General features: G+C 39.5%; 1 long non-coding RNA gene across 1 annotated transcript in view; it reads left to right on the top strand.

Annotated features, from left to right (window-relative positions):
• LOC141418487 (uncharacterized) overlaps nt 1-13,454 on the top strand; it is a 115,406-nt gene extending 101,952 nt beyond the window's left edge. Inside the window, exons 7-9 of the long non-coding RNA XR_012443125.1 lie at nt 2,580-2,615; nt 12,338-12,515; nt 13,157-13,454. This is a non-coding gene — a long non-coding RNA (uncharacterized lncRNA). The remainder of the gene's footprint in view (nt 1-2,579; nt 2,616-12,337; nt 12,516-13,156) is intronic.
• Nucleotides 13,455-25,501: the final 12,047 nt, after the last annotated feature.

Here is a 25,501-nt window from a genome sequence, read left to right as displayed (position 1 = left end):
AGCACCCATGATTTCGACATAATAGAAGAAGTCATTTATTGGATTTCGTTGACTTAGGTTCCTGGTTGCAGCCTGTCCCCCAACTCGTTAATTGCTTCTTCCAAAAGGAGGAAGAGAGAAGCCCCGTTCACAGCCCAGTTATAATGTATCCAGACTAAGACACCTCAACTTCATCAGCAGATTTGAGAGTGTGGCTAGAGGATACAGGAGCTGGAATGAGGGTAAAGAACCAACAATGATTGAGCATCTAATGTGTGCAAATGCTATGAGAAACACATTTAATTTTAGTTGTCATCCAAAACCTGCTATGGTAAGTTTTGGCTTCTCATTTGAAATAAGAGAAAGTTGAGTTCTGAAAAGCTATACAGAAAGGCATATAATTTATCTAAGAGTGCATAGATGGTAATAAGTGGGGCAGAGAAACCAATCCACCTCTATTTCATTCTAAAAATGATGCTTTATTATTTACAAATAGGGCCAGGCTACAGCTGGAGATGTGGCTCAAGTGGCAGGGTGCCTGCCTAGCAAGCACTAGACCCTGAGTTCAGTCCACAATATAGACAAAGCAGACAAAACAATAACCAAACCGTAATGGTGGTGTAAGAGTACAGATTGGCCTGAGTACAAGAAAATCATGGAAAGGTTGCAAGTCCTGCTTGAAAACATTCACAATCAAATTTTAAAACTATTGGCAACAACAAAAATAAGTGTTTGTCCTCTGGATTTCACTATTTGATCATCATGTGCAACTCTTATTTTATTAAGGTTCTGTACCAGTCATGGATGGGGGAAATGAACCCCTATGACATTTTTTAAACACTGTCATGCTATTAGCTGGTCATGCAGACCTATAATTCCAATTAATCCTTCAGTAGGGAAAAAGTCTACCTTACAGAGGCTGTGAGAGCAAAGAGGTCATCTAAGGACTCCACTTTGATTGCCTTTTAAAAAGACAACTGGAGCTTTATTGTAGGCACAGACAGGCTGCTGTATAGTGAGAAATCCAAAGGACCCTAGTAAATGGAGTATCGAGAGAGTCTGGAAACACACAGGTCAGCTGGTTCCAGAAGAAGGTAAATGGTGGCCTCAGAGGCAGGTTGGTGACCTACAAGGCTGGGGAGCCAGGTGGAATTTAGACTCAGTAAGAAGACATCAATAGATTTCTGGGAGTTACAGTCCAGAACTTGCCCAAGGTGAGAATGGCCATGAACCCATCCTTGCAATTTAAAAGGTTATGGGTAGCACAGTCTCTGTTTCTGTCTCTCTCTCTCTCCCTCCCTCTCTCTCTCTCTCTCTCTCTCTCTCTCTCTCTCTCTCTCTCTCACACACACACACACACAAAAGCATACATAAGAAAAAGAAAACACAGCTGCCTCTGTCATTATGGATCCAGCTATTAGAACTGGCATATCATGACCTGCAACCCTGACATGTCTGCGGTAAGTGGCACCATTTAGGCCACAAGAAAAGGTTTCTCTGCATCTCTCACTCCTGCTCTTGAACATGAGTCAGTTCATGCAGTTATGTAGGTAGCTCTTGTAATCATTAGAAAAAGACAAGAGGAACTTGACCAGTGGAGGTGCTTACTTATGAGAAAGACAAATAAATATGTCAAATCCTTCCTCTCAGGTAGCCTGAATGCCATAGGTTGTGGCATGATAAAATACATTTTCTTTTTTTTGAAGTTTCACGCACTCTTTTTACTTATACTTTTTGCTTGTTACTATGTTTCAGTTTGTGGTTTTGGAGGCACAAAAAAACTGCTCATGATGAATGAGGTATTAATACTTTGCAATATCAAAAAATTCCATATTGCTCTTAAGTTTATATAGATGTAGACCTAGATGCAACATGTTTGAAATATAGCACTGATTTTTTTTGGCAGGGGGGCTTTTGAGACAGGGTCTCATTATGAAGCCCAGGCTGATCTGGAACTTGTGATTCACCTGCCACAGCTTCCTGAGTACTGGGATTATAGGCATGTACCACCATATTCAGCATAGCACTGATTCTTGATGTGTCAGCTATATGGGCATTGACTGCTCAATTTGCAAATAATATTATTTATTAAGTTTTAATTAAATTTTCAAAAGTTAAATTATGTCAGGCGTGGAGTTGTTTGCCTCTTATCCTGGTACTCGTGGAGCATAGGCAGACAGGAAGATCACCAGTGCGAGGCAAATCTCAGTTTTACAGTGAGTTAGAAACCAGCCTGGGTTACATAGCTAGATCCCATCTCAAATAAACAAACAAAAAGTTAAATTAAAAATTAAGGTAATTTTGCTGGCGGAGCGGCTCAAGTGGTAAAGCATCTGCTTAGCAAGCATGAGGCCCTGAGTTCAAACCTCAGAACCATAAAAAATTAGTGTAACTTAAATAATGTTTGAAAATGTGATATTAATTATATCATATATTTTACCTTTTAAATGAAAACATAACAATATTTTGGAATAATAGAAATAAAATTCTTTGAGAAATAAATTCAACATTATAAATTTTTATTATGAATTGACATCTTAAATGATTATGTAGTAAAATTTTGCATACTTCAAATACAACTTAGGTTTTATTTTTTGCAGACTGAACTTGTTTCATCCTTACATCAACCTTGTGAGGTAAGCATCGCCATTATCCTCATTTGTATCAATTGAATACAAATTACATGAAACTCTTGATTATAGGAGCATACTTAGTGATTTTACTTAATTGAAGGCAAGAAAAATAAATTTCATAGAATATATGTATACATATATAAAACAATTTATGAATTATGTATGCATTTCTTACTTATTTAAATATTACCAGGCTGTCAATACACCACCTAAACAGAAGTCAAGATAATTAACTTCATTTGATCTTGATATTTTAAAATTTTGTCATTATGATGGTATAAGTCTAAAGGTGAACTGTAAGTTATTTCCTGGTTTGTGAGTGTGTTTTATAACTTTTAAATATCTAGAAACATGGAACATAGGTTTAGTAGGCTGAATCATGGCCGCCAAAATGATATATCCAAGTCCTAATTCCTGGCACCTGAGAATGTGATCTTATTTGGAAAAAAAGATCCTTGAAGATGTAATGAAATGAAGTATCTCAAGATAAGTTCATCCTTTCCTGGATCAATTGTGGGCCATAGTCCAATGTTAAGTGTCCTTATAAGTACAGAAGAAGCCAGGTGTGGTTGTGCACCCCTGAGGTCCCAGCTACTTGGGATGTGGAGTGAGTAAGATCATGAGTTCAAGGCCAGCTTGGCAAGGGCTGCTGGTGTGGCTCTAGTGGTAGAATGCTTGCCCAGAACACACAGACACATGGAAGAAAGCCATGTGAAGGAGAGAAGTATCCCCAAACCAAAAACCCAAAAGAAGAGTGAAAGAATTTGCCTTTATGGTTCTCAGGAAGGAGTGTTCCTGATACCTTGATTTCAGATTTCTAGTTCCACAACTGTGAAAGAATAAATTATTTTTTGCTTTAAGCCACTAAGTTTGTGGTAATTTATTATAACAACCCTTGAAAAGTAGCAGAGAGGATCTCTATCTGTACCTTCTTCCAGCCTTGGTGAAAGAATGGGCCTGGCTGCTGGGTAGGCTATCTTGGGGTGGGGGGCAGTTCTCATGTACTGCTTTAGAGATTGCAAAGTCCTTGGCTGCAGGTACTTATCTTTTTCTTCTTCATACCCCTGACTCCTGGTCAGGTGCTAAGTGTGAGCTAATGAAGGAATGAGTGAATGAATAATTGAATGGTGCTAATTTAGAGAACAGGCCCAAGAGCCAGGCTGGACTGGATTAAAATTCAATTATTCAGTGGTTCTTATGAACACCAAAGTGTGGAAAACCCTGCTTTACACTGATATTGGAGTGAAAGCAATGCAGACATAATGAGCTCTTAGTTCTAGTCATCACCCTGTCATTTACTGCCTTGATCTTGCAAATGTTCAACTAACTATCTAGAAACACTAAGATCCCTCCTTTAAAAAATACTAATTTTTATAATGTAAATACTTAGAACATAGCTGATTTCAACAAGCACCAACAAAAGGCCATTTAGCTCAGAGTTGGAAGAGGACTGTGGTGGACATTTTCCTTTCATGAAGCCCTCTAGGATGGCTCCATAGCACTGTTGTCTGCAACTGAAAATTATTTGAAGCCAGGCAAGGTGGGATACATTTGTAGTTCCCAGCACTTGGGAAGCATAGGAGGATCTCTCTAAGCTTGGGCTATGGAGCAAGACCTTATCTCAAAAGAGGAGGAGGAGGGGAGAGGGAGGGAGGGAGGGAAGGAAGGAGAGGGGGAGAGGGAGAGAGGGAGAGAAAGGAAGAAAGGAAGTTATCTGAGATGGAGTGACATTAAGAAGATGACAGAATAGGGGTTTTCTACTATCATCTTCCCATAGTGCACTGACTTTGACAGCACTCACAGATAAGAGTACCTATGTGAAATGTGGGAGTACAATAGAGAAGTCCCAGCATTTTTGTTGGAACAAACAAACAAACAAAACACAATGAAGAGAATAAGAAGAATGATTTTATTCTATCCATGCCACTCCTTCCCAGGGTATCACAGGTCAGGGAAAAAGAAATTCTGTTAATTTATGATTCCTCCCATGAAGAAAAGTGGAAGTGTAATAAAGTAAGAAACAACAAAAGACCATGCATCTGGCTAAATGTTTTGCAGGATCCATCAGGAAGCCTGCCCATGAGCCCATGGGATGTCTTGACTGTGAAACTCCTAACTGGCCATGGTTGTCTTCAGAGCTCCACATGTCCTACCCATGACCCTAGCCAGCCATCATAGGCTCCCCTTGCATCCTCCTCATATGCTATGTGAGAGCCTTTTCAGATGATTTGTGAGCATATGTACTTAACTGGCTGATATCTGTGGGCCTGGGAGAAGGCAAAAGAACTTGACCATGTCAGGGCATCACGTTAGGGAAAACAAATGGGAGACTCTTAGGAACCAGTTTGTCTTTGAAGGATGGAGAACAAGTATATGATCTTACAAATTCCCCTCCCTCAGACCCCCACACCAAAAAGGAGCAAAAGGAGTAGAGCTAAGCCATCCATAGAAAAGGTCTGACAGAGTCTCTGAATCCTTGGCCTGGATAATTGGTGAAGGTATTTTTCCAGGAAGTCTTCCCCACTGTTAGATACTGGAGAAGGTGACTGCTTCTTCAAATGTGAAGATAGCAAGACTAGACTTACACATACACACACACACACACACACACACACACATACTATACACACATTGGGAAACATGACACCACCAGGAACACCTTCATTTTCTAATAATTGACACCAAAGACATGGTCCCCAAAGAAATAGAGGTCTATGAATTATCTGACAAAGAATTTAAAGTATAGTTTAAGGAAGCTTACAGAAATACAAAGTACTACAAAATACAAAGACTACTGTGAACAACTATTTGCCAACAAATTGGATAACTTAAAAGAAATGAATTCATAGAAAGAGATATTACCAAGATTGAATTTTAAAGAAATGGATAATCTGAACACACCAATAATGAGAAGGGAGACTGACTCTATTATCAAAAATCTCACAATGCAAAGTCTTGGGATCATATGGATTTACTGGTGAATTCTACCCATTTTTAAAGAAAAAAATAATACCAATTCTTTTGAAACTCTGCCAATGAATTGAAGTAGAGGGAACACATCCAAAGTCATTTTATGAAGCAAGTATTACCTTGATACTGAAATTAGTCCAGCACATTGTAAGATGATTGCAGGCAAGTATTCCTGAAGAACACAGATACAAGAATTCTCAACAAAATTATCACAAACTGAATTCAATAATACATTAAATGATCATTTACCATGATCAAGCTGATATTTATCCCTGGGATGTGGGGATAGTTCAGCATATGCAAATCAATAAATGTGACATAACATATTAACAGAATAAAGGAAAAAATAATACAATTATCTCAAATGATACAGAAAAGAGATTTGACAAAATTTATCATCCTTTGTGATAAAAGTTCTGAAGAAACTAGGAATAGGAGGAATTTACTTTAACATAATAAAGGCTATATATGACAAACCTATAGTCAATATCATACTAAACAGGGGACAACTGAAATAATTTCCTCTAAAGTCAGGAATGAGACAATGGTGTCCACTCTTCCTGCTCTTAGTGAATATAGTACTAGAATTCTTAGTCAGAGCAGTAAGTCAAGAGAAAGAAATAAAAGGGATTTAAATAGTGAATGAAAAAGCTAAAACAATCTTGACAAAAAACAAAGCTGGATGCATCATCCTTCCTGATTTAAAATTATATTATAAAGCTGTATATAATAATCAAAGCAGTGTGGTGTTGGCTTAAAAACAGTCATATAGACCAAAGGAACTGAACAGAGAGCTCAGAATTAAACTTATATAGTCAGCTTATCTTTGCAAAATTTCCAAGAATAATGGGGAAAAGGAGAGTCTCTTCAATAAATGGTGTTAGAAAAACAAGATATCCACATGCAAAAGAATGAAATTGGACCTTTATCCTATATCACACACACACAATAAACCCTAAATGGATTGAAGACTTAAGCATAGCACCCAAAACTATGAAAGTCCTAAAAGAATATGGAGAGGAAAATCTCCTTGCTATTGTCCCTGGCAATGATTTTTTAAAAATTTTTTATTCTTCATTTATTCACATGTGCGTACATTGTTTGCATCATTTCTTCCCCCTCCCCCCCCACCCTCTCTCCCTTTTCCCCCCTCACTTCTAGGCAGAACCTGTTCTGCCCTTATCTCTAATTTTGTTGAAGAGAAGACATAAGCAATAATAAGAAAGACAAAGTGATTTTGCTAGTTGAGTTAAGGATAGCTATACAGAGAGATTCCTAACATTGCTTCCATGCACAAATGTGTTACAACCCAAGTTGATTCATCTCTAACTGATCTTTATATTGGTTCCTGATCCCCTTCTTGTGTTAACCTCTGTTGCTTTAAGGTTTCTGTATTAGTTCCTCTGGAGTGGGGACATCAAACACTTTCATGTTTTGGGTTTTCTACCTATTCCTATATCTCCCGTATGTGCTCTCCCCTTGTCATGTGACCTAAGTCCAACAACATTGCTGCATTTGCCCTAGATCTAAAGTCCACATATGAGGGAGAACATAACGATTTTTGGTCTTCTGAGCTTGGCTAACCTCACTCAGAATGGTGTTCTCTAGTTCCATGCATTTACTTGTGATTAATAAAACTTCATTCTTCTTCATGGCTGAGTAAAATTCCATTGTGTATAGATACCACATTTTCTTGATCCATTCATCAGTAGTGGGGCATCTTGGCTGTTTCCATAACTTGGCTATTGTGAATAGTGCTGCAATAAACATGGGTGTGCAGGTGCCTCTGGAGTTGCATTCTTTTGGGTATATCCCTTGGCAATGATTTTTAATGATTTTTTGGATATCACATCAAAAACATGTGCAACAAAAGAAAAACAAACAGAGACTGCATCAAATTTAAAAGCATCTGCACAGCAAAGGAAATAACCAGTAGAATGAAAGTGCAACCTACATAATGGAAGAAAATGTTTATAATGCATTGATTCAATAAGGTATTAAAATCCAAAATATGTTAGGTACTAATACAACTCAATAACAATAAAACAAAACAAAATGAAAAACCCACAACCAAGTAACCTGATAGGAAAAAAATGGACAGAAGGACTTGAATAGAAATTTTTTTCCAAGGAAGACATTAAAAATGCCCAGCACATATGAAAAGGTGCTTGATATCACTAAGGGATGTCATTGAGGAAATCTAAATAGAAACCACAATAAGATTTCACCTTATGCCTGTTAGAATATCTAAAATAAAAAAGTTAAGAGATAACAAACAAGTGTTGATAAGAGTTTGAGAAAAGGAAACCCTTGTGCAATGTTGGTGGAGATGTAAATTGGTACATCCATTATGGAAAACAGTAGGAGGTTCCTCAAAAAAAATTGATCTACTGTATGAACCAGTTCTTCTACTTCTGGGTATATACCCAAATGAAATGAAAAGATCCCGTGTTCATTGCAGCATTATCCACAATAGTCAAGATACGGAAATAACTTAAGTTCCTATACTGGAAGAATGAACAATGAAATATTACTTGCTTGAAAAAGGAAGGAAACGCTGCCACTTGTGACAACATACATAAACCTGGAGCAAATTATGCTTAGTGAAATGAGCCAGACAGAAAGACAACTACTGCATGATCTCACTTACATGTGAAATCTGAGAGTCAAAATCAGATTTCTGGGAATGGTATTTTCTGGGAGCAGAGAGTAGAGGATAGAATCAGGAGAAATGGGGAGATATTGATAAAAAGGTACACACTTTCAGTTGTAAGGTAAGTTCTTAAGTTATAATGTACAGCCTTATGACTATAATTAATAATGCATAAATTCTTGAAATTTACTGAGAGTAGATCTTAAATGCTTTACAACAAAATGGGTAACTATCTGATGTAATGTGTATGTTAATTAGTTTGGCTGTGGTAATCCTCTCACAATGTATACCTGTATTAAGTCACCATGTACATATAAATTATAAATAATTTTTTATCATACCTCAATGGAGCTGCAAACAAAATTCAATTACTGGCCATTGAACTGAGCAAAAGTTATATAACTTTGCCCATTTCCCAGAGTCTTCATTCCTCCTCTGTAAATGGGGATAATAGCACTCTTTTTAAAGATCTAATTTGTCCATATAAAATAACCACTGTGAAATAAGCATGAAATAAATGGTAGCCACCACCACCATCATCATTCCTATTAATATTTTGTGATGCTCACTTCACAGCCATCTTCTCTTTGTTTGGAACACACTCCACTCTTTCTTCAGACACTCCTACTCAGGGTCTGGTCTCAGTTTTCACCTTGCTTCTTCAAGGGTGCCTTCCCTGACACCTGAGTTCAGATCAGTGGTATGCTTCAGTGCTTCTGTCTATATTCTCTGCACATTTGTGCGCTCTGAGAGGGTAGAGACTGTGTTGTCTTGAGAGCTGATATAACGGTTTACCTAACAAAGAGTCTGGTGTATAGTAAAAAAAGATAGCAAATGAATAGTTCCATCCTGTCCAAGATCTGATGGCAAGGAACATCTCAAAGGAGGAAGGACACTCTGCAAATAGATTAATTTGTCTTAGAGGCTTTTTGGATTTCTCAACTGCATTAGATTTGATGGCTGAATTCAGGCTCTCTCTGCTCTCACAGGTGCATGGCAACCTGATTTTGGTTTGTGGGAGGTGTAAGAAATGGAATCCAAAATGTTCAGACTTGTAATGGGCTCTATGTCATGTATGAAGAGTCTGACCTTGGTCATGATCTCAGCCTGGATCTCAGGGCATCTGGGTCAGTGCCTGGCCTACTCACTGCAGGAGAACTGGCCCCCATCTGGACTGGAATTAAAAACCCCTTGTATTTGACTGGCAGGGTAGCTCAAACTCTGCCAGAAGCCAAAACAAATGAAAGACAGCATCAAGAGTTGGCTGTGGTCCTGGATCTAAGTTGGGGCACTTAGGGCCTTGCCAAGGGACTAGGATAGGGGTAGCATGATATAATTATGATTAGATGATTAGATGGTGTTTGTGAGACACAAGGTAGATCCACCATCCATAGTGCTCTGTACTGCTACATTATGGAACTGGTGCCAGGGACACAGGCCCCCTCCCTTGCTACCTAATCAGCAATTATGATTTGCCCTGCCTTCTCTAAGGGGCCCTGGATATGAGCCACCTGCTGCAGGACATCACTTCAGAGCTGGGCTGGGAGCCACCAGCCTTCTTGCCACTAGTTTTAAGTCGGCAAAGACAAGCTGCTGTGAAAGTATCACCAGGCAGTCACTGGGGACTTGATTGTGGCGGATTTAAGAATTTAAGCTGAAACAGGATCTGTAACTCCACAGCTTGAAACAATAATCTTAGATGCCTGATTATCTTAGCCAATCTACAGCCATCTTTGAAGAGACATGAAATACGACAAAGGTACAATTGGGCCTGCATCCTATCTCAGCCCTGCTTACAGGAGCCTGTGACTTTGTGTAGGTCCCTTCATCCTTTTGATCTCACTCACATTTCTTAGGGAGGTAGACCAGATATTCTTCAATACTCATTTCATTTTATATTTTGTTATTATATCTTACTCACCCCTGTGCCCCAGCGCCTAGCAGATCACATGGTGCATAGCAGACCCTTAACAAAAATGTGTTAAAATACTCTTTTGCGTATTGGATACTGTGCTAAGCACTTTACAAACATTTTCATCTCAGTGAATTGTCATAGACATAGGAAAATGGGGGCTCAAAGAGATGTAATAATATACCCAAGACCACTTAGCTAATAAGGGATAGAACAGGACCTTGAAGTTAGTTCTTTTCTGACTCCCACGTTCATGTTTTTCAACATCACTTTGTGCTGTGTCTCAGTAAGTAACTTGAAAGGATGCATGAGTGTTATTTATTGAGATAGTCTACAGTTTTGATTTATCTAGAAAATTTCCTTGATTGATTTCTTTGGATTGTTGATGAACAGGTTAATGTAGCATCGTTGAGAAGCAGGAAGTATGTCATAAAAACCAGCACATGGGAAGGTATAAACTTAATTAAATTTCCCAACAGCAATAGTTACTGAAAATTTCCCTCCTGGCTCTTTTGGGGAAATAATACACTTAAGGCACCTTTTTGTCATCCCAGCAATTGACAGTGCCATGTTCTCTAAATCTGGAAGCTTGACTCATCAAAAGGAGATGGGTTTTCAGAAGCAGGACTCTAGTGTGGTCTGAAGGATGTGGCCTGTCTAGTTTCCTTTATCCTGAGTCTGGCATGAATCTTCTCCTTAGTTCAGGTAGAGAGATAAGCAGGAGAGAGGTAATTGGCTCAGCTGTAATTGTTCAGCGAAGCAACAGGCAGGACCACCTTCAGTGCCGGCCTCTGCAAAAGGGATAAAGGAAGGTGGTTGGCTTAGCTCCAGAACACGCTGTATCATGGGAGCAGTGCAGGAAATCAGCCAGGTCTATTGTCTTAGAGACAGAAGTGACATGCAAGGGAACCTACCAGTCACTGAGGTGTCATCAAGAATCTTGATGCCATTTGTTTGTAAATGGGAGCGTAAACCTGAGTGTGGCGTCTTTTGTACTCATAGTACCACTCTGCCTTTCTATAGTGATGGGACCTTGATTTTATTGAAGGCAATTAATTCTTTCTTCTCTGGTTCTAGCCCAAGGGCTTCTAGTAAAGAAAGTTCCAGGCCAAACCAATTGGGAGGGTCATTTTATCCTCCACCCAACCTCCATGGCTGGGGGATGAACACTCAACCCCAGTCGTGTTAGATGGGATCAAGGATCCCCAGTCCAGGACTTCCTTTCCCATTTCAGGAGAGATGACTTTCCCAGACAGGCTAATTATTGTGCTGTGCAATCATCCTCCCCTTATCCATGCTTCCAGTTACCTGTGGTCAGAAAATATTAAAAGGAAGTCATATTGGTCTCTGGGATTATAATGTTATCTGGGAGCCCAGGGTGATATGATTGCTGAATGGGGTGATTTATGACTTTGCTACTCAAAGTGAGATCTGAAGACCTAAGTCCCAACATCATCTGGGAGCTGATTAGATCTATTATGTCAGAATCCCCAGGTGCTTTTTATGAACAATGATGTTTGAGAAGTGCTGGTCCATGTGTACTGACTCCAGCACTTCCTTCAATTCAGCATTTAATGAGCACCCACTATGTTCTGGCATTGTGCCGAGTGCTACAGATATAAAGATGAATAATGCATAGACTTTTGTAAAAGACTGCTCACAATTTATTTACTTCTTATTTCTCTCTCTGATCTCTCCCTAGTCCTCCACATTCTGGCTTTTGCCCTATCTCTTCACTAAAATGCTTCCTTGAAAGATCACTCATGACCTGCTTGTTGTCAAATTCAATTTTCTCCTCTCTGTAGCATTTAGTGCTTCTGATCAACACCTACCACTTAAATGCTGTCCTCTCTTGGTTTTGCTGACACCGTGTCATTTTGATTCTTTCTTTCTTCCTTCTGTCCCCTTGTCTCCTTTACAGGCCTCTCTTTATCTTTTCCAGGGCTCTCTTGGCCCCCTAGGAAACTCAGAACTGCTTATTTAAAATAAGGACCTTGGCCCTCTCTTTAATACAAACACTTTTTTCCCCAAAGAGCTGTCTATTTGCTTTCAGCAGAAAATTCAATTTGAACTGTGTCTGAAATGAGGGGGGATTTTTTTCATGAGTGTTGCTGCTATAACAAATTATCTTTTGCAGCTATAACATGTTCAAAAGGTTTGGTGGCTTAAAACAAATATATTATCTTACAGTTCTGTAGGTCAGAGGTCTGATGTGGATATCATGAGTTTGTAATCAATGAATCTAGAAAACCAGGTTCTGTTCCAGAAGCTGAAGGAGAGAGATTGGTTTCTTTGACTTTTCCAGCTTCTGGAGGTTTCTCACATTCTTTGGCTCCTGGCCTCTTCCTTCATCATCAAGTCAGCAAAGGTAGGTTAAGTCCTTCTCATCGCCATGGGTCTGGATTTATGCAGCTTGGAAAGATTCTCTGCTTTTATGGACTTTTTTGATTGATTGTATTTACCTGGATAATGCAGTATAATCTCCTGGGACAAGGTGCTTAACTTTAATCACATCGCAAAATCCCTTTTGTTATGTATGTTACCATATTCACAGGTACCAGATATTAGGGCAAGCATAGCTTTGAAATCTATTACTTTTTTACTACAGTGTGGTTGGATAGAGTAGAGGTCAGAAGAAGGGGATTGGGAGGGTGGTCCGTTCCCTGTGTGCCTCAGATGGAGCCAAGGTAAAATGAGTTTACAAGACACCTTAGTACCAAAATTGAACAACTGGAATGGGAGTGAGAAGAGGGTGGGGTTAGTTGAGGTGAGATGGGGGAATGCATGGAGATGAAAGATCAGATTTAGTCACTATTCACTGATGGCTTCTGAATCTATCCCCAGCCAAATGGCAGAACAGCACCTCACACTCAAGCTAAACTCATTGTTTCCCCCATTCATGCATTCTTTTTTTTTTCTGTTTCTGTGAATGAGACCACTATTTGGCTTTTACTCAAGGCATAAACTTCATTCATCCTGCTTTCCTCTTCTCTCATCCTGGCTCCACAGGTAACAACTTCTGTTAAGTATTCTTTACCTGTTACTGGCAAAGGATAGTCTACTCTCCTAGACCCAGTGCAGCACCCCAATAGCTGGGAGTCAAGATTCAAATCAGCTTCTGTGCCTCTGTGACTATCTGACGTCAACCCATTCCTATTCTGATGTTGGATGACTTCCTCAAGGACACTTTGAAGCTTACAGACTTCAAAGAGGACCCACTGCCTCAGGATAAGTTCACACTTGGCATGGTTTTCTTTTTTTTTTATTCATATGTGCATACAATGTTTGGGTCATTTTCCCCCCCTTTCCCCACCATCTCCTTAGCCCCCCTGCCCCCTCCCTCTTCCCCCATCCCCTCGCTACCCAGCAGAAACTATTTTGCCCTTATCTCTAATTTTGTTGAAGAGAGAGTATAAGCAAAAATAGGAAGGACCAAGGGTTTTCAAAGGCAATTTATGCAGGCATGGTGGTACATGCCTGTACTCCTAGAATTCAGGAGACTGAGGCAGGAAGACTACGAGTTTAACCCTGGACTACATAGTGAATTTCAGGCCAGTCCACGTTATACAGGAAAACTCTGATTCAAAACAAAACAATAACAACAACAACAACAAAACCAAAACTAACAGTCAATTTAGCTACAATCGCCACATCTTGCCTCATTTCTGCTAAAATTCATCCTGAACTCTACACTCTGGCCTCACCAAATCCTTGCTTTTCCTCAACTGTGCCTTTTCACTCTTTCCTACTTTGACAATGTTGCTCTCTTCGCTTGATCCACCCCATCACACAGGATTCAGCTGAGCTACCACCTCTCTTCATCTCTTTCAGCTGGACTTGAATATGCCTCCATCCCAAGACTTCCTCGGTGCCTTGCACACACTGCCATTGTAGCATCTAGCATACTGCCTTGCCCTCACTCTCCCTCTGTAGACTCACCGGCCAGTGTTGGGAGTGATCCTTTGTTATTGTAGAATTGTGTTCATATATTTTGCTACTTACAAAGGTGTATTGGGACACAGGACTGTTTCCATTTGCCCATGAATCTACACATTCTTAAGAGTGGTGACCCCTCTGCTCGTCTGTGTACTGGTCATTGCTTTGGGTAATGCCTGGCTTGCTCTGGGTGCTCATGTTAAGCAGAATATTACTTCTTTGTTCAAGTCTAAGAGCTAATAAATGAAGTTGCCACTCAACAACTTAGGGGAGGAGGAGTCTTTCTCCACACTCCTCACTCTGAAGATCTATCTTCCTTGGTTGTGGAGTTTTGCTCAGAATATGCCAAGGAGGTGTGGATTTTGATCTTAGAGAAGATCAGGGGGTTAGCTTAGAAGAAGCGATCCTTGAGGTCTCTTTGTAACTTGGATGTTCTGTAGAGTGATGCTTCCAGGAAAAGCTGATATTTGTTTCTGGATACTATTGCTCAGAAGCAATCTGAGATGCACCCACTGTGTCTCCTGTGGCTTTCTATTTGGATGCATTTAACTTCTATTGCTTTTGGTTCATTTAGTTGATCAATATACTACCCTATGTGCTGAGCCCCATGCAAGGCCAAATAGGGAAGAAAGGTGAATCAAAGAAGCTTCTGTCCTCATGGAGTCAAAGCTATGATGATGAGGCTATGCACAGACAGTAGCTGTGATAAAAACTTGCCAAGGTTAGCACTGCAAAAAAGAACAAAGAGCACCATGGAATTGAAGAGAGTACAGACTATATTCTGAAGGCACCAAAGAGGCACTGCATGGTGACATGACAAGGTCAGAGGAAGACTGAGGAAAAGTGTGGAATGAAGTGGCATTTCAGTTTGGCCCAGAAGTTGTGAACAGGGTTTTATGGTTAATGAGGGAGAGTGAAGAAATGATAAGAGGAAAGACCCAGATTTGGGAAAATAGAGTGGGTATTAAGAGGAACACTAATTTTTTCTTTTATGAGATTTGGTGAAACCCCTGCACAACTAGCCTGGAAGCTAAGTTGGTGTGCCCAAATTGCAGCAGCACAGGTTTTCTATGTTGTATGGTCTGTACCTTGATGGGCTCTTCTTGGTTAGTCTACTGAGTGAGACCCTTACCAGAGACATGGGACTTTGTGGTCCTATATGGCTTCTGCTTAGTCTGCTGCTTTGTCACCATGGCAACAGTTACTGCTCGTGCTCTGGGCCTGGCTTCCCTAGAGGCAGACCCATAATGATCATTTATCATTCTCATTCTTCAGAGTAAAGTCTGCAGAAATTCCAGCCACCGTTCAAGAGAGGGGTTCATTTTCATGAACTGGTAGCTGACCTGACTGCTTAGGTGAGTCAATTTTAGGATGAGGAAATTTTCTCATGAAGATGTGGTATAGTGGATATAGGTGTTTTGATTATAACTTCCTTAGAGACAGTAAAGCCATTTCTTGGTTCACATATTCTTTTTGGAAGTCATATAATGATTTTGTTATTCATAGAGATAGTATCGTTTTTTGCTCTAGTTCAGAAGGTGGCACTGACTTAAGAGACATATCCCAAACAGAACTCAGAACTCTCAGTTATCCTGCAGGCAAAAAAAAAGGTGATGAGTTTTTTGGAGATGTAAACCAAGGGCTTAGCCCTTAATTGAAGAAGCTATAGCCAGTGAACCAGGAGAAAGCAGTCGGGAATTACAAACTTTACTGCACAGTGGGTCAGACAATGTCCACCATCTATTATCAAGTGAGGTGGTCTTCTCCCTGGATAGCTCTCATGATTCATTTCACAGATTGAAATTTGAGGGCATAATAGCATTGAAAAGTTAGTTAGGACCAAAGAAAAGTTCTGGCCTTAAATTTCATTCTATTCTTGAATTCCAGTCTTGCAATTTTAATATAAAAAGAGTATGATTTCTCCACAAGAAACCACAGTCACACCTTTGTTGTTAATCAGGTGACTACCTGTGAACATGTCTGCTTCTAGACGCTCCTATTTTGTGCTATCTCTTTAACAGCCATGTAAGCCATATTAGCTTGTAAGTTTTGGTCTTATTTTTTTAAATGGATAACAACATTAGTTCTTTCTATATAAAATTTTGCTTTGAAGTATATTTACAAAAATATAATGGCAAAGCTTACAACTGATCAAGTTTTTACAAAATAAAAACACTCACATATCCACCACTGTTATAAACCAACACACTGAAAGATTCTCCTAGTCATTTATTGAATGTTTGTATTCACTTCTATTAGAGTCATAGAAGGAAACTTGCTAGGTGACAGGACATGCATAAATTAAGCTTTAGTAGATACTGACATTTTCCCAGAGTGGTTCTAACACATCACATGCCATCAGTACTTTGTGAGAGTTCCAATTGCTCTACATTGTTGTGACCATGTGACCATGTCAGTCTTGTCATTTTAGTCATTCTGTAGGTACGTAGTAGTATGTCATGATTTAAATTTGCATTTTCCTACCCACAAATATGGAATAATTTGCCATATTTTTTGTCATTTGGATACTGGACATCCAGTTCAAAATTGTTGTTTACATTTTGCTGGGTTACATGTCTTAAAATTACTTGCATAAAAATGACTTAACTAAATAATATATGTAATTTTATATCTAACCTGCTTGGGATTCTGTGGAGATACTTAAGTATGCAGATTAATGTATTTTGTGTGTCTTGGCCATTTTCTCTTAAAATTTTACATATGCCTCATTCTCTCTCTTCTTTTTCTTTTGGAATCTTAACATCTGAGGCCTTTTTAGCTTGTTATATCTACCTCACTTACTCTTTTCTGCATTTACCATTCTTTTTTCTCTGTTTCAGTTTGTATATTTTTATTATCCTGGTATTTCCAGTCCATTAAAGCTTTCTTCTGCTAAATCTAATCTACTGTTAAAGCCATATATTTAACTATTGATTTCAGTCATTATATTTTTCAGTCTTAAATTTTCTACTTGATTTGTTTCTATAGATTCTGGTAAAATTCACTGCTTGATATCTACTTTCATGAATATATTAACACCAATTATTTTAAAAAATGAATCTAATAGTTTCACAATGAAACAATAGGTTTGTTCCTATTTTTTTCTCTTGGCTTTTTATAATTTCATCCTGACTCTTGTCTTGCCTGGTTACAGTTTGTGAAATGCTGGACAATGTTTATGAGAAATTGTAGAAGTTCTAGTCAATGTTATTTTTCCCCACAGAGGATTAAATTTTCTCCTGGCCAGTAGATAAGAGAAGATTACCTTTAATAATGGATGAAAATATTTCATGGTTTGGTTTCATGTGTGGAGGGCTCATCTATTCTTGATTGCTTTTAAACTTAAGGCAGAACATTTTAAAGGTCTCAACTGAAAATATGCATTGCTTTTCAGGGAGCGGGGCTTCTCTTTGACGGGTCCTCATAAACTAGCATCAGTACTAAAAACAGATTTGATCACCACCCTTCAGCCTTCAAAGTGTCTCCTGTGAGGACAGTTAATCAATCCTCGTCACTAGAAAATACAGTTGCTCGTGAACTTATTCCCACACTCGGGAATTAAATCCCTACCATCATGACTATGGATTCCACCTCCACCCACCTCAATGGAACCATTCTGGACTCCCTCTCCTCAGGTACATGGTAGTCTCATTCTACCCCATCTCCATTTTGTGCCCAACCCTGCGCAATATCCTAAGTATAGCCAAGGAATCCCATTGAATTTACTCCTCCCTATGAGCATTATTAGCTTCAAGGGATCACACAGAGCTCTACTTCCCAGAGGCATAGTTATTCAGGCCAGCTCTTGTGGACCTGCTATCCTATGCGTTCTCTGCTCCTCAAAAGGATGCATTTGGATCACAGTAATAGCTGTTGTTATCCAGCCTCCCCCAATAACTATTAGGACCCATCTCCCAGTTTTCATACTCCATACATCCTTGGTTATAGGCAGTGCCTGTAAAACCAAATCTTCTCCAGACATCCATAATCTCCTATACTCTCATCCCTGAACTATTTTCCACTTCTTTTAACCAGATTCTATCTCTCTCTCTCTATTCTGTGCCTTTTGTAGCTTCTCTGTACAAGTGTGCTTTCTTATATCCTCAGATATCCCTTGCATTTAGGGAACCAGGCAGTTCACTCAGACACTGGAGCAGTGGTAAGCATTTCTGCCATGCCTTGCTTGAGTTCCTGTCCATAGAAGGTGTGAGAATAAGAAATAGGGTATTTTTGGTTTTGTTTTTGGTGTGACTGGGGTTAGAACTCAGGCCTTCCTACTGGTAAAGCAGGCACTCTACAATTAAGCCATGCCTTGGCCCATTTTACTCTGGATATTTTGGAGATGGAGTCTCATGAACTATTTGCCTGGACTGGTCTCAAACTACAATCCTCCCAATCTCAGCCTCCCAAGTAGCTAGGATTGCAGGCATGATCCACCCACATCTCGTTAAGAAGCAGTTTTTGTTTTACACTAATGAGTTTGTGGCTGGTTTGTTACACTGCAATAGGTAAACAAAACAAAGCCCCTCCAGTCACTGGAATAAATAATGGTTTTATATTGAAGACTCCCACATTCATACATTAAGCCTAATCTTCTCTCCTGAGCCCCAGATTCAAATAGTCAGGTGCTTTCTTGACATCTGCATTTCACATCTACATGTTCATGTTGAATTCTCTTGAATTTCTGACCCCAAAAACTTGCTCCTATGCCAGTCCCATTCTCATTCTAGTGACTGTCATAAATATTCACTTTGTCTTTTCTCCTCATATTCAGTCCATTTTCAAGGTCTGTAGATTCTCCATGGTTACTTGCAGAGTCAGGATACCTCTCATTTTGCACCTACATTTGTTAAGAACCTCTAACTGGTCCCCATGCCACAGAGCTCAACCTTTCTACACACTCCTTCCTGCTGCTCACTGGTTATTCTAGGGTGCAAGTCAGGTAGGCTTACTGCTCAGTTCATAACACTTTGGTGGTTCCTCAACTTTTAGTAGGATAAAATTCAAAGTCCTTGTAGCTATGTAGAGGGAATCTCATAACCTGACTCTTCGTGATCTGATCCCAGCCTCCCTTTCTCTATCCTTCATTGCTCTAACTACACAGAATTAGTGGGTTCCCTGAATGCACTGCCCTTTTCATATCACTCACTATTGCCCATACTGTCCTTTTGGCCTAGTATTTCCTTCTCTCACTCCTGTTGCCATATACCTTGAAAAGTCTACATACTTGCAGACTCTGTTCAGGTGATAGGTTTGTGTCATGTTACCTCTGACCTCTAGTACTTCAGATGGAGTTATAGACTTGTGTCATAATACACTTAGAAATAAGAGAGGGGAAAATAAATTAGCTGTAAATCACCTAAAACATTATTTTTATTTGTTTACTTCCCTTTTGTTTTTTCCTATGCCTAGTTAATATGTGGGTGTATTATATACACATACATTTATAATTATAACCTACATGAATAACAGAATACAGGAAGACATTATTAAAAGAATGAAAACTTGAAAGCCATACAAAGATTCAATGACAGGGAATGACTAAGTATATTATGTCCCATTTCTGTCATGATGCCATTAAAATCATGGCAATAATCACATCTATAGGCCAGAGGAAACAGTATTGTTAAAAGGTTAATTATCTTCTGTTGACCTATAGATTGAAGAAAAATCTCAATCAAAAATGGCAAGAGGTTTTTTGTTTTGGCTGAAATTGAGAAGTTGGTTCTAAAATTTGTGTGGAAAGGCTAAGAACATAGAGTAATCAAACCATTTTGAAAAAGAACACAACTGGAAGACTTATGTTACCGAATTTCAAAACTCACTATCAATCTGCAGTCACTGTGACAGTGTGGTATTGGGATAAGGATATAAACATAGATTAGTGCAACACAGGAAGAGTCAAGAACAAAATCCTACACACACATCTAATCAATTAGTGTTAAACAAAGGTGCCAAAGTAATTCAAAGGAGAATGGGTAATTTTTAATAAAAAGTCTTGGAACAATTAGATATCCACATGTAAGTGAATCATGGCTCTCAACTCATACACTATATAGACATTACTTCAAGTTGCACCCGGGACCTAAATGTAAGAGAAACCTAGAAAACTTTTTAGAAGAAAGCAGGAGAAAATATCTGTAACCTGGAATTATGTTATGGCACAAAAAAAGAATCATAAAATTATATTGGAATTCATTAGCATAAAAACTTTTTTCTTTGAAACATGGTGTTAAGAAAACAAATAGACAAGTCATGGATTGTGAGAAAATATTTATGAAATCAGTATTGGATATTGAATCAAGTGTTTATATCCAGAATATATAAAGAACTCTCATCACTCAATAATAACAAGACAATCTCTTTTTTAAAAATGGGTAAAAGAGGCTGGATGTGGCACTGCATGCCTGTAATCCCAGCACTTGGAAAGCTGAGGCCAGCCTGGGACATAAAATTTGAACAGATTTCACCAAAGCAACAGACAAAAAGCATGCAATATTATCGTTGTTCACTAAGTTAAAACCACAGTGAGAGCACTATCGACATTAGAACATCTAAAATGAGAAAACCCAACCCGATCAAGTATTCGTGAGGATGGAGAGCAACTGCAACTCTTATTAATTGCTGGCAGAGTTGCAAAATAGTGTAGCCACCTTAGAAAACAGTTTGGCAGTTTCATATAAAATCAAATAAACATGAGATGATCCAGCAATCCCACTTATAGGTACTTACAAGAAATGAAAGCATATATCATTATAAAGATTTTTATGTGAATGTTTATAATAGCTTTCTTCACGATAGCCCCAAACTGGAAATAATCCAAATTTCTATCACTTGGCAAGCGAATAAACCATGCTACATCTATACAATGGAATTGTATTCAGTGCTAAGAAGGAAAAAAACTGTGGATATGCACAATGACACAGGTGAAACTTGGAAAAATTATGCTCAATAAAAGAAACCAAATGAAAGAAAAGAAAACCCCATAATGTGTGATTCGACTTGTATAAAAATGTAGAATGCTGATCAGAAGTTTCCGGGGGCTGGGCAGGCGACTAACTCTGAAGTGGCTTATGAGATATTTTGGGGTGAGGTGAATATTCTGTGTTGTGATTGCAATGGTGTTTTCATAACTTACACTGTTTGTTACAATTGACTATATTGTGCTCTTAAAATTGGTGCACTTTGTACATCATAACATATACCTTAATAGAGCTAAAAAAACTTTGCACTACACTGAAAGTTATGGAAATTGTTTATTTTTGTGCTACTGTTGTTTCATTTTTTGGTTTGTCTGTGTATTTTAGTCTTGCCTTTTTATGTGCAACTGGTGGTTGCTTGCATACTTCTTCTAGATTGTGAGTTCTTGCCTATCCATCCTTGTACTCCCCAAGGACTTAGCTTGGGCCTAACAGAGTGTATGTGCTCTGTTAAGCATTTCAGCCATTCAATCAAAAACTATTTATTGAAACGAATGTTTAGTGATCATCAGTTCAGCTCAATATTCACTACAGAATCTGACATCCATTGTGGTACACCTCTTTGAGTTTGGTGGGAGCCTGTTCCTTACAGAGTATGTGCCTGTCTTGGTGGGGGCCTTTAAGAATAAGCAATTTTATTTCACTCTGCAAAAATGCACACCGTGCCTATTCTAAAGGCTTTATAAATATTAATTTAGTTCTTATGGTCCCTAAAGGGTAGGTGATATTACCATTATTCCCATTTTATAGAAAAAGCAATTGAGGCACAAAGATGTTAAAAACTTGCACAGTGAGAAATGGTGGAGCCAGGATTTGAACCCAGTCAAGTCCAAGCCCAGGTTCTTCCTACTCTGCTTGGGCATGAGATGAGTCATGATAGTGAAATTTGTCCTACAGAAATTCCTCTGCAGACACTTCTTTGCCTATTCCTGGAAGTGTCTACTATGGACAGTCTTATACCTCATCCTGCTGCTTTCTGATTTCTTGGCATTCATAGCCCTTACCCTCCTTGCTCTCTGGCCTCTCCTCCTCATTCTGTGGACCAGTTCTCTGATAGCTTGCCCCTTCCATGGGATGTCAGGATGTTCTCTGACTTGGCCTCTCGCCTAGTCTGTGGATCTGCTTCAAGGGGCAGCCTTAGTTAGCCTGGCCAATCTACCACAGCCTGCCCATCAACTTGGGCCTATTCCAAAAATCTGGGGTGAGATGGGACTAGAGTCTGGGACCTCATTGCCTATTGTTAGTTAGACCTTCTCTGGAGAGGTTAACAGATGGACTAATGCTGGGACTGTCTTCATTTCACCAGAGCAACAGTCCCTCTGCCACACCTTAAAACTGTGAGAATGAAAACCGCAAAGTTTTCAGATCTCGGCCATGGGGAGGGTAGGGATGGAAGAGATGGCCAGGACTGTTCACGTCAGCATCCTGTGGATTTGGGGAGGTGGTGTAGGAGTGTGCTAGGAAGACTTTGTCTGAAGAAGGGTAATACAATGTTTACATTGTCTGAGGCTAAGTTCCACATGCTTAAAAACGAGACCCAACTTTCTTTGCTTCGTTGTAAGCTGTTGCCACTTTCCTCTACCCAACTCAGAGAGTTTGTGTTTGGGAATGAATAAGTGTTGGTAGGAGGTAGGCAATGTAGATTTGACAATCTGGTAGTATAATAATGGAGTAGACAGATTCAGTGACACCCAATTCAAGTCAGTCATGAGTAAATGAGCAAATGAAGGATCATCAGCACACAAACCCTAGGGAATTCCTCCTGTTTGGTGAAGTAAGGTGTCACAAACAATGGCTAAGAGAGGACTGTATGTTTCAAGTTGTAGGAGTGCTGATTTAATTTTTTTTCAGGAAAAGGATTATAGAAATGTAAAACAAAAATATTTCAACTCGAAAAATACTTCGTAATTATATGTCATAAAATAATTAGGTCACACAAATTAGCACAAATGTTTACAGCAAAATTGCCATGTAAAACATTATCGGTGATATTATGCTAATTGCTTCAGAAGCAAAAGCTGATTATGTTTCGGCAGGATTAAAATTTGCCATGTCTGCGTTTCTTTGTAGCTTCACCAGTTTTCCATGAGAGCACCAAGCCTGTGATTACCATGAAAGCTGAATTGCTTATATTTGTGGTAGCGAATCTGAAAAGGAATCTTTCTGAGGACCAAGAAAGGCAAGATCATGAATGGAGGAGAGAACTTCTGAAAGCATTCTTTCACTCCAAAGGGAACTCACCAATGGTCCCCTGTGGAGACTGAGCATAGAGGAAGGGTGCTTGATGTACTCTGAGGAGCACAGAACACTGGGTCAGAGTGGAAAGGATCTCAGAGGGCATATTTCTCAAACTGACACGCACATGCATCTGTTAAAATGCAGCTTCTTTTTCAATATGTCTAGAATAAAGGCAGGGACGATGGATTTCTAACAAGCTCGCAGGAGATGCCGGTATTTCTGGTTCATGGACCACATTTGGAGTAGCAAAACACTTGAGAAAATCTTGACCAATGTAGCAGATTCAAATGGGTTTTAGGTCAGATAAGCAATGAAGAGTGGGTGGCAGAGATGGGTGTAAGACATCAGGAATGGCAGAACTTGTGATGAATTGGGGGCATCTTGGTGCATTAAAAGCATCCACAGGCAATGGAAGGAAGAGAGGACAGAGGAAAGGATAAAGGAAGTACCGTACTGCTCTCTGGGTCTGTGAATTTAAGACTCTGATCCTACTAACCCAATCCTGAGTAGGCTTGGACCAAGGTAGCAGAAGTGACTTGTTTTGGCTCACATCTGGCTAGTGGGCAGTCAAGATTCAGCTTCTTCTACCTCCCAGTGGCCAGGCAGTCTCTGCTGAACTTTATGGGACTGGGAAGCAAACCCAGAATTACTGGAGGAAGACATTTGCCTATCATTGGCTGTTTCATGCCCTTCAAGGGGGCCAGCCCTTTCTGTTTGTGCAACAGCCCTCAGGATTATCCAGGAAGCTCCTACTACCTCCCCTGGCAAATGGTGTGCTCACATCTATCCTGCCAAGGGCAGAAGTCTTCCTTGTCTTGCTGCTTTGACCTGGTAGAAGGGTCTTGAGCCTGTCTCTTTTTCTCTAAGTCTGTTTTTTTACCCACAAAATGGAACAATATTAAATAGCAGGGGGAGTGATATTAGGGAAGTATCATTGTGATCTCTAAGGGGCTATATCTGGTTCTGGCCTCAGCATCAGAGGATCTCCTGCCACCACTCTGAGTGGGGCTCACTTTCAGGGGTGAGCCAATGCTGTAGAGAAGCCTTATAGCTGGCAGGGTCAGAGCATGGGTTCAGCCTTGGTGTTGCTCTAGTAACAGCATCTAGATTCCTATGTACTGTCCAATGTCCCCTCACTTCACCTGTGCTCAAGGTCTCTGAGTCATGTCCTCAGGCTGCAGAGGGTTCAGTTATCACTTAATGAATGCCCACTCTGTGCCATGAAAGGGCTCTTAGTGTTCTCACAGACAGAACCAAGGCTGAAACTCATTGTTTTTAACTCTGTCATGCCTGTGTCACTATTAAAGTCTGCTTTCCTTTGTCCTCATTCTGCAGGGCTGCAAGTGCCTATTGCTTGGTGTCTGTCCTCCCGTGTAGTCCCCTTGTGCAGTACAGTGCTTAAGTATTTGTCAAGATTGCACAGATCTTCTCCTATGCTGGGCTCCTGCCTTCTTCTAGAATGACTCCTGACATATTCAAAGGGCAGGCCTTTGTGAGAAAATATGTTTATTTTCCCAAGATCAGTCCTCTCAACATATGTTACTATGTAATGCTTCCAGAAGGGCCAAAGACCCATGCAGCTAGGATCTTGCCAGCCTCCTCCTCTTGTTTTTGCACTTTGAGCATAAGATCCACAAAATACAGTCCAACTGTTTCACACTATTTCCTTCTGCTCAGAATCATAACCTTCCCGATTATGTTATTCTTTTTTATTATTTATTGTGTGCCCTGGGGAATTTTCATTTTAACCAAGACACTGGTTCAATTGCAAAATGGCAAAGAATGATTTGTAAGGAGATCAGTGTTGGGAACTTATTAAAACATGTATTTAGGGGATGGTTTGGAATAGCAAAAATCTCTTGGGAGAGGAGATACTTTCAGGAGTTGGGAGGAAATCATGGAGTATGAAGGAAGAAAAGGAAGGGATGGTAAGACAGGAGAAGACTATTTAAGAAATAAAATTAGTAGCAAAAATGGACCTAAATGGAGGAAATAAATGTAAAGTCATAGGTAGAAAAACAAACAAAACTTCTCATAAATGAAATATGACCAATTTAACTTCATTTTGAAACAGAATGATAGCTGTCAAGCTCCCACATGGGTCTGAGTCCTTAAATGGGTTATACAGATTTTTCTTCGCCTGCAGAAACTATTGATATTCACATATCTAGAGCCTGGGTCTAGAGTACAGCAGTCAACC

The sequence above is a fragment of the Castor canadensis genome, chromosome 17 (genome assembly GCF_047511655.1).
Source record: "Castor canadensis chromosome 17, mCasCan1.hap1v2, whole genome shotgun sequence".
Taxonomy (NCBI): domain Eukaryota; kingdom Metazoa; phylum Chordata; class Mammalia; order Rodentia; family Castoridae; genus Castor; species Castor canadensis.
Note: the sequence above shows the minus strand (reverse complement) of the source record. Positions and strands in the feature narration are given on the sequence as shown.